Raw genomic sequence first — 7727 nt, 5'->3', positions numbered from 1 at the left:
AGTTCTAGTCTGACTCGTTGCATAACCCCTGAAGTAGGATAATCTTTCCCAATACGTTGCTGGTATTTGTGGTCTATCCAGGAAAAAGTCTTTCTGTAAATTAAGGCAACAAGGCTTTATTATACCAAAAATGATACGTTATTAAATTTAAGACGTAATAGCGGTCTATTCCTGAATAAATGTTATTTATTTTCTTTGTCATCAACATCAGAATTATTTATAAACGCAGAGTCAATAAAAACTTGAACAAAGAAATTTTTAAAATTAATTTTCTATTACAGTCTATTCATATTCAAGTCCTATATATTAAAGAATACCTTTTGAAGTACTTGCAGGTCCTGATAATGTGGACAAATCTTTGATGTAACAGAGGAAACACTTTCCTCTGTGTCACCAGGATGCCAGTCATCTGACGTCTTCTTCTCTTGCTCACTAAACCCGAGAGTATCATCCATTTGTGGCTATTATAAAAATTTATGAACTGTTGTTATATGTCCTTTCAATAACTGACGAATAATGCAGTATAAATTTTAGAAGCTTTATTGTTATTTATTGAAGTTAGGGTCGACTAAACTTTGCTTTCTTTCAAACAATACAATAATGAAAGCAATAACACAATATACTTTTACTAACCTTCTTCTGTCATTATGATAATCTTGTCAAAAGTATCATTGGACTGACATAAATCCTACAGGTATAAGAATAATTATAAAATAAAGATACGTAGTGACATCATATTCACTCACACAATAATATTGTACTATGTGTAGTAGTTATAATCGTTTGTCTTGTTTGTAATATTTTCATGTTCGCTAGTCTAGATGCTCTCGATGTCTAGAACCAGAGTACTTATCGCTCGTAATAAATGATATATATTTATACACTGAATTTTAATTAAAGTTAGACAAAGGTAGGAACTTACCTAAAATTGACTTCATCCGTCTTACAAAGTTCTTACAGATACAAGCTACGGTAAACGTTTTGTGGATCGCAAAGTTTTCCGTACTACATTAGTAATCTACGTCTCTTTAGTTACAGAAATATTTTAATTATAACACTCACTTTCTTAATTACAGTTCTGAACAGAAATAATGAGTACTTTACAAAACCGTGTTAAACTGGCACCGCTTTATAGGTAAGTAGGAACGTTTTTATCCACAAGCTAATTTTAATACATTGTAAAAGCTACCGAAGAAACAGGCTTGCCGCGACTCGTAATTAAGTCAACATTAGACAGGCCTTTATTTTCGTCCTGGACAGTTATGGAGCCGTGGACCAACCAAGGGAATCAATGGCAGAGATTTTATTACCGGCGCCTTTCAGTCAGTGATATTATTTCTTCTTATAATCGATGATAACTTTATTTTATAACCTTTCAAATTATTGTACAGTCTACTCATAATAATTTTACAGGTTAATTGGTAATAGGTTCTTAAGAATAAGGGAAATGTTATATATTGGAATAAAACATTTTTTTTAAATTCTAAATAATAATAAAATGTCACTGTCAATATTTAATAAGTTTATATTTTTAATACTTCCTACGACACCGGCAGTCATAAAAAATTCTCGCATAATAAGATAAACCTTGTATGTGGAAAACACTTTTCCCTCAGCTTTTCTTAATGAAATTATGTAAATGTTTATGTGCACACTAGCATTAGAGATGCCTTCGGGCTATGTGGAAATTTACTAGATAGTGCAGCTAACTAACAGTTGGATAGTTGGAATAATAAGCATTCCAAATAAATATGTATTAGTGGAAGCGTATTTGTCGGTCCGAATAAAATGTTGAAATGGTTTTAAGGCGGGCACACTCATAAAGAGTCCAGTGAAAAATCGTCAAAAAGTTAGCGAATTTGCAATAGACTTTGGGAGAACGTACCCACGTGTTAGCTTCTAATATTAATTTAATTAAATTCTAAACATTTTTATGAAACATATTCTTAAGAATCTTGCTACAAGTGCGCATGTGCAATATGTTATGTTACTCATTTGACTGGTTCGGTTGTTTACGAGTTGTTACGAATTGACTCGACCATTTTCCCGAAGTGGGATGGTGGAGTCGGAGGAGGGAGTTGTGATTATAAAAGAGGTTGTGACACCTGCGTACGGGCCTTTTTCTTCGCACAAGTTTGAAGTTATACAGTTCACGTAAAATCAGTGAAGTAAATTATGGTGAATTAAGTCATCATTGAAGTGTTTAATTTCCTACCCTAAGAACTTAATCAACTACCGCTAACACACGTCATATAACATGGGTTATTTATATCTTTAAAATTTCGTAAATTCTACTTGTAGATAGTACATAAAGGTTTTTCCACTTCACAAATATCATAAAAGCATTTATAAAATTAGTGACGTACCGAACAGGAACCGAAACATAAATTAAATTACGCAGCAATCTCGTTGAAATTTGTAATAAAATTAAAATTTCACTTTCCTTGTAACGATTTTAATTCTCCCTTCAATAGGGGCTCGATCAATCATTACGAGTTGTCGAATTAAATTTGTATTTAACAGCTGTTTGGTTACAGCTTTACCGCTTCGCTTCATTTTATGGACGTTTATAGATTGAAAACAGGTTTTATTAATACGTCGAATTAACATTGTATTCGCTCCAGTACCTTGTGTATAGCTGTCACTTTGTGGTGTGTGACATATGAACGTACAGACTTTGAATAGTATCGTCAAGTACCCTATAACTACTCGTAATTATACTCGTAGTTGTCAGCTGCACGAAAACATGGTTGATAACATTTAATTGTAAATGCATAAATAATATATATGCTTTCTATTTGACATAGAACGACGTAAATCATACTTCATTTTAGTTCTAAATACGAATACAATACAATGCTTGTAAGTTTATAGTAAAATATTGCTATACCTGAAACCTGCTACGATTTAGATAGTACTTTAACGTACTTGAATAAGAGAGACTAGAACCCTAAATGGGTCCAAGCCTAGGATTACATCTGTTTTTTGTTTGATTCATACCTGTTTGATGTCATTTACTGTAGGAGCTAGTTTTACATGTGCATATCGAAAGAACATTTCGTTAGTACACAGCTGATACGCACAATAGCTCAGAGTTGAGGTTCTTTTTTATGTAATAGGAGGCTCACCTGATGTTAAGCGATACCGCCGCCCATGAACACTCACATTGCCAGAAGGCTCGCAAGTGCTTTGCCGGCCTTTCAAGAATTGGTACGCACTTTTCTTGAAGGACCCTAAGTCGAATTGGTTCGGATATACTTAAGTGGGCAGCTGGTTCCACATAGCTTTTAGTTGACGTCCGATAATGAAACTCAGCTGTAGGTATTAGACCAAACAACTCTGAACACTCACCATGGTAAATTCGCTGGTCGGGGTCGCTTAAGCCAACACCTTTCCTATGTGGTCAGGACGTTATGGATGATGTCATTCACAAGTATACCTTCATATCATTAGATATCTAATTGATTAAGCATTTTAAATATTTAATAAAATAACTTGATCTCCAAAACTATGTTTTCTCAAAGAGTTAAATCAAACTATATAAGCCGTAACCTTCGCGTATACGGAGCATAAGTGCTCTCTGGGCGCCCACAACGAATCCAGGTGAAATATTATCTAGATCCTTATTCAGGCGACAATTTAATATCTAGTACAATATTTATTTAATTTTGCACTTGTCTTAAAAGAGTTATATATCTCAACTACGTTTACATGAAGCATCTCTAATGTGATATAGTTTGTGTAGTACTCGTATAACAATTTTTATAATGACGCAATTGGGGAGTACCCTAAATAGTGAGACAGTTGTCTTAACCGTTTTTTTTAAATAAAACTTTTCTATCAATATAAAAACGCGAGTTCACTTCAAAGGTCACGTTAGTTAAATGTATAGTAATCGTCTAAATTAAAGACAATACTTAAGTACATAAATAATTCAATTACAAGACTGGTTTTTCATCTAACATCATTGGAATTTGTGTTCAAAATGCTTGTAAACTTACCGCGTATTCATAAATTCTATTAAATTTCTATTCGTACAGTAACTTTATACTAATAAAATAGAAAACTTTATTATACAATTTTTTTAATAAGAACGTAACATATATACAATACAATGAAACATAAAATTTTCTATAACAAATCACGATTAATGCAATCCTTGTCAATTTAGCCACAACTAAAGATATCAGTCTTACATGCAGTATTAATGGTGGGCAAGACGCGCGTAAATGGTGTTTCTCTAAGTAAATTAGTACGCGCTCGCGGCACAGCTAGCAATTGCGACCGCTTACCACGCCGTGTGTGATTATTTGGCACTCGCAGCCACAGTCTCTCCAGCTTTTCCTCATTATATACCATCAGGGCCGGATTTAGGGGAGGGCAAACTCCTAAGATACCTCTTAGGGTACCTACCTCTAAGATTTATTTATGTTTTGTTTCTTTATCGTTTTCTTACTTCTAGAGTAAATAAAATAATGTACTCATTGGAACGATTTATTTTAAATGAACATCTGAATATTATATATTATACAACAATATATTTTCACACGCTCCTTTGAACTAAAACCAATTTTCTCAACTCCATAATACACAATATGTAATGAAGACATCTTACGTGTCCTTCAAATAAATAGCGGCGTATCGCGACCCTGCCAGTCAGTTATTGTCATGGGAATCGAAGCCTGGGTTATTAATGAGATCCCTTCATCAACTCGGGATAGTATTATGAGCTGACATCTAGTGGTCATAAGGGAGAAATTCTGGTACATATTTTTGCTCTATTTCGTAGAGAATGTGACATAGTGTCAAGGTATAAATATTAATATACTTTCTAATTAGGTTATTGTTTCGTAGTTTTTAGTAAAATTTTAACTATTTATTTTAAATATTAATAGAGTTTGGCAAAAGCAGACGTAAAGTTTAGATAAACATATTTGTAGCTCAGGTCAGGAGTAGTTTACTCAGTGTGTTTATTAGTCGAAGATTCGATCTCCGAAAAAATATATGATTCTTCTAAAAAATAAATAGAATAAAACAGGTAGCATATATTTAGACGTAATATTGTATTTTAGAATGTTCGAAGGCACATTTGTAATCAGTCTTAAAAGCACACAAAACGTTGCTTCATATAAATCAAAGTTTTAATGTTATCTCTATTCATTATACCTATCCATACTCTGTACGGAGTTCTACTCAGAATTTAAAGGTTTAGTTCTAAAATTTTGATCTCCCACCACACAATTTACATGTTTTGTATCTTCTTTTCATATCTAGAAATACAGGCGTTTTCTTACACCGTACTAGGTATTCAACCTGTTTTAATGTATCAAAGACAATTAATAACTCTGATTATTCTCTTGTTAAAACAATATGACAGAAATAGGCATTTAGAGGCCCAGTTTGCACCCCACAGTAGGGGCGATAAAACAAAAACTCGGCTATGAAAACACACAAATTCCAGGGTGAGTCGTAAAGCAGTCAAAATTTGCAGCGATGTCACCTTAATTGTGCCATTAGGTAGACCTCGGTATCTACGGTTACATTACACTAAGGTTTGAGTTATATAAAGAAATATAATATATATTCATCGATTATGCATCATCGAAATCTTTATTTCAAGTAGGAAACAAAGTGCGATATACGTGTTAAAAGAATACACGGCTGTAGCAAAACTTGCCGAGAGTTAATATACTTTCTTATAAATATTAAAAAAATGTGTGTACGCGATAACCTTAAAAACTTATTTTGAAATGGTTGCTTTTGTCAATATTGACAAATTTCTGTGATTTATAGGAAGGTGTTCAAAATAAATCATTTTAATTTAATAATTTTGATGAGTGTAATCCCAAATATTTTTCCTCGGCCGATCGTCACATTTATTAGTTTAGTCATTGTTGCGATTTACTCGGGTTACGTTAGACACATTTTTATTTTGATTTATACTTTTTGTTAATTATAATTGATAATAGTTACGTCCACTGTTTAGAATTTTATAGTGAGTGTTAAGTGCGTTTTTGAGAACTATTGTGAGGCAAGGTATTAGCATCAGTCTAACCTCTCTTTGTTCCCAAACTAATAGAAATATTGTGTGCCTTTCTTCCTGGTAAGAAGATATTGTAACGAGGTATGTACTCAGGACTTATTATTCTAGTATAAGATTGTGTATCGACGGCTACCGAACCGTTCTTGTGGTACAGAAGGTATTTAATCCATTATGGTTATATGTAAATTGATTGAAATGTCATGATTATTGTTGAAGAGATCAGCCAAAATACAGAGAAATATGAATTCAATTGTTGTTATTAATAATTAAGACAATATTTAATAGTATATATTTATTATCTTCAGTGTAATATAGCTTGCTATTATACATAGGTCTTAACTCGTAAAATGTATCATTTGTGAATGCTTTCCCGCTTTATTTGAAGTGTGAGTTTACTGTGTTGTTATATGAATGTTACGTAATTCTTTTGATGTAGTGTCTCTTTTAACAATAACTGACGAGACGAATATCACTGGAGACAGCCATTTTTAACTGTGATATCTTCCGTGACCTTGTGATTTAATGGGATGGTTGTGTCAAATTATTTATTTAGCAAATGAGAGAAAGGTTTTTACAAGATAAATACTATGTTTGTCATGCGATACTGGATGCCGTCGATTCCTAACAAGACAACAATGATGATCATTTGCCTATAAGTTGATATAACGCTAGCAAAGACATCCTTTGAAGAAAAAAACACCAAGTTGTGAGATCAGTATTGTGTGTATATTTTTTTTTATGTAACAGGAGACAAACGGCCTGCCCGTTTTTCAGGTTTCACTCACATCGCCAGAAGTCTCGCAAGTGCGTTGCCGGCCTTTTAAGAAATGGTACTTTTTGTTGTTGAAGAACTATCTCGGATTGGTTCGGAAATACTTTAGTGGACAGCCAGTATGTTTCTATTAATAATAATAATTATTTTTAAAAAATATTTATTATTATTAGTATTTATCTACATACGATTGCCAAATCAATATATTATATTTGGAATGATTTATAATATTGATATGGTCAGTATAAGATTTTGTAAGGTTAGCTAATTACGTAATAACTTCAGGCAAAAGGCTCATTGTGTAGGGATTTATTTAATCAACAAAGAAGTTATAGGACAGTCGAAAATGGCCTTAACTACTTTGAGAAAAGGATGGTTCGGCCGTCCTCTCTGATTGTATAGAAAAGGAAGAAGCTGGTATTTCGGATTTATAATGATACGTTTAACCACTACCTTAAGATAAAGCTTTATGCTTTTAGTTTTATGCCCTATCATTCTATAATATACACATAGGCATTAACTATTATACCAAATAGCTTATGTATGTAAGTAAATAGTTGTATGAATTAAAACTATTGAGTGATCTTAGAATGCTCTGTTTTACTAATGCATGTCCGTTGGCGTTGTGAAGTGGATTGGCACAATTTCCGAGTGTTTATAGATCCTAAAGCTTCCCGCTTGGTATTCGGAAAGCTTTATTAAGTTTAAGCTGCGAATAGTAATTTTGGTATGGGTTTAGTAGTTTTAGATTAAAGTGTTTAAGATTAAAATTCTAAAGGATGGGTGTATAGAATATTTTTGTTTACATATAAAAGAAACTTTGTTTGATTTGTGTCTTTAATAACCGAAATAAGACAGGAAACAAAAAGTTAGGCATCGCAGTCGCTAGCATTCTGGCATTGAGAGTGTTCA

Source organism: Pieris brassicae, chromosome 4 (genome assembly GCF_905147105.1).
Source record: "Pieris brassicae chromosome 4, ilPieBrab1.1, whole genome shotgun sequence".
In the NCBI taxonomy this organism is placed as follows: domain Eukaryota; kingdom Metazoa; phylum Arthropoda; class Insecta; order Lepidoptera; family Pieridae; genus Pieris; species Pieris brassicae.
Note: the sequence above shows the minus strand (reverse complement) of the source record.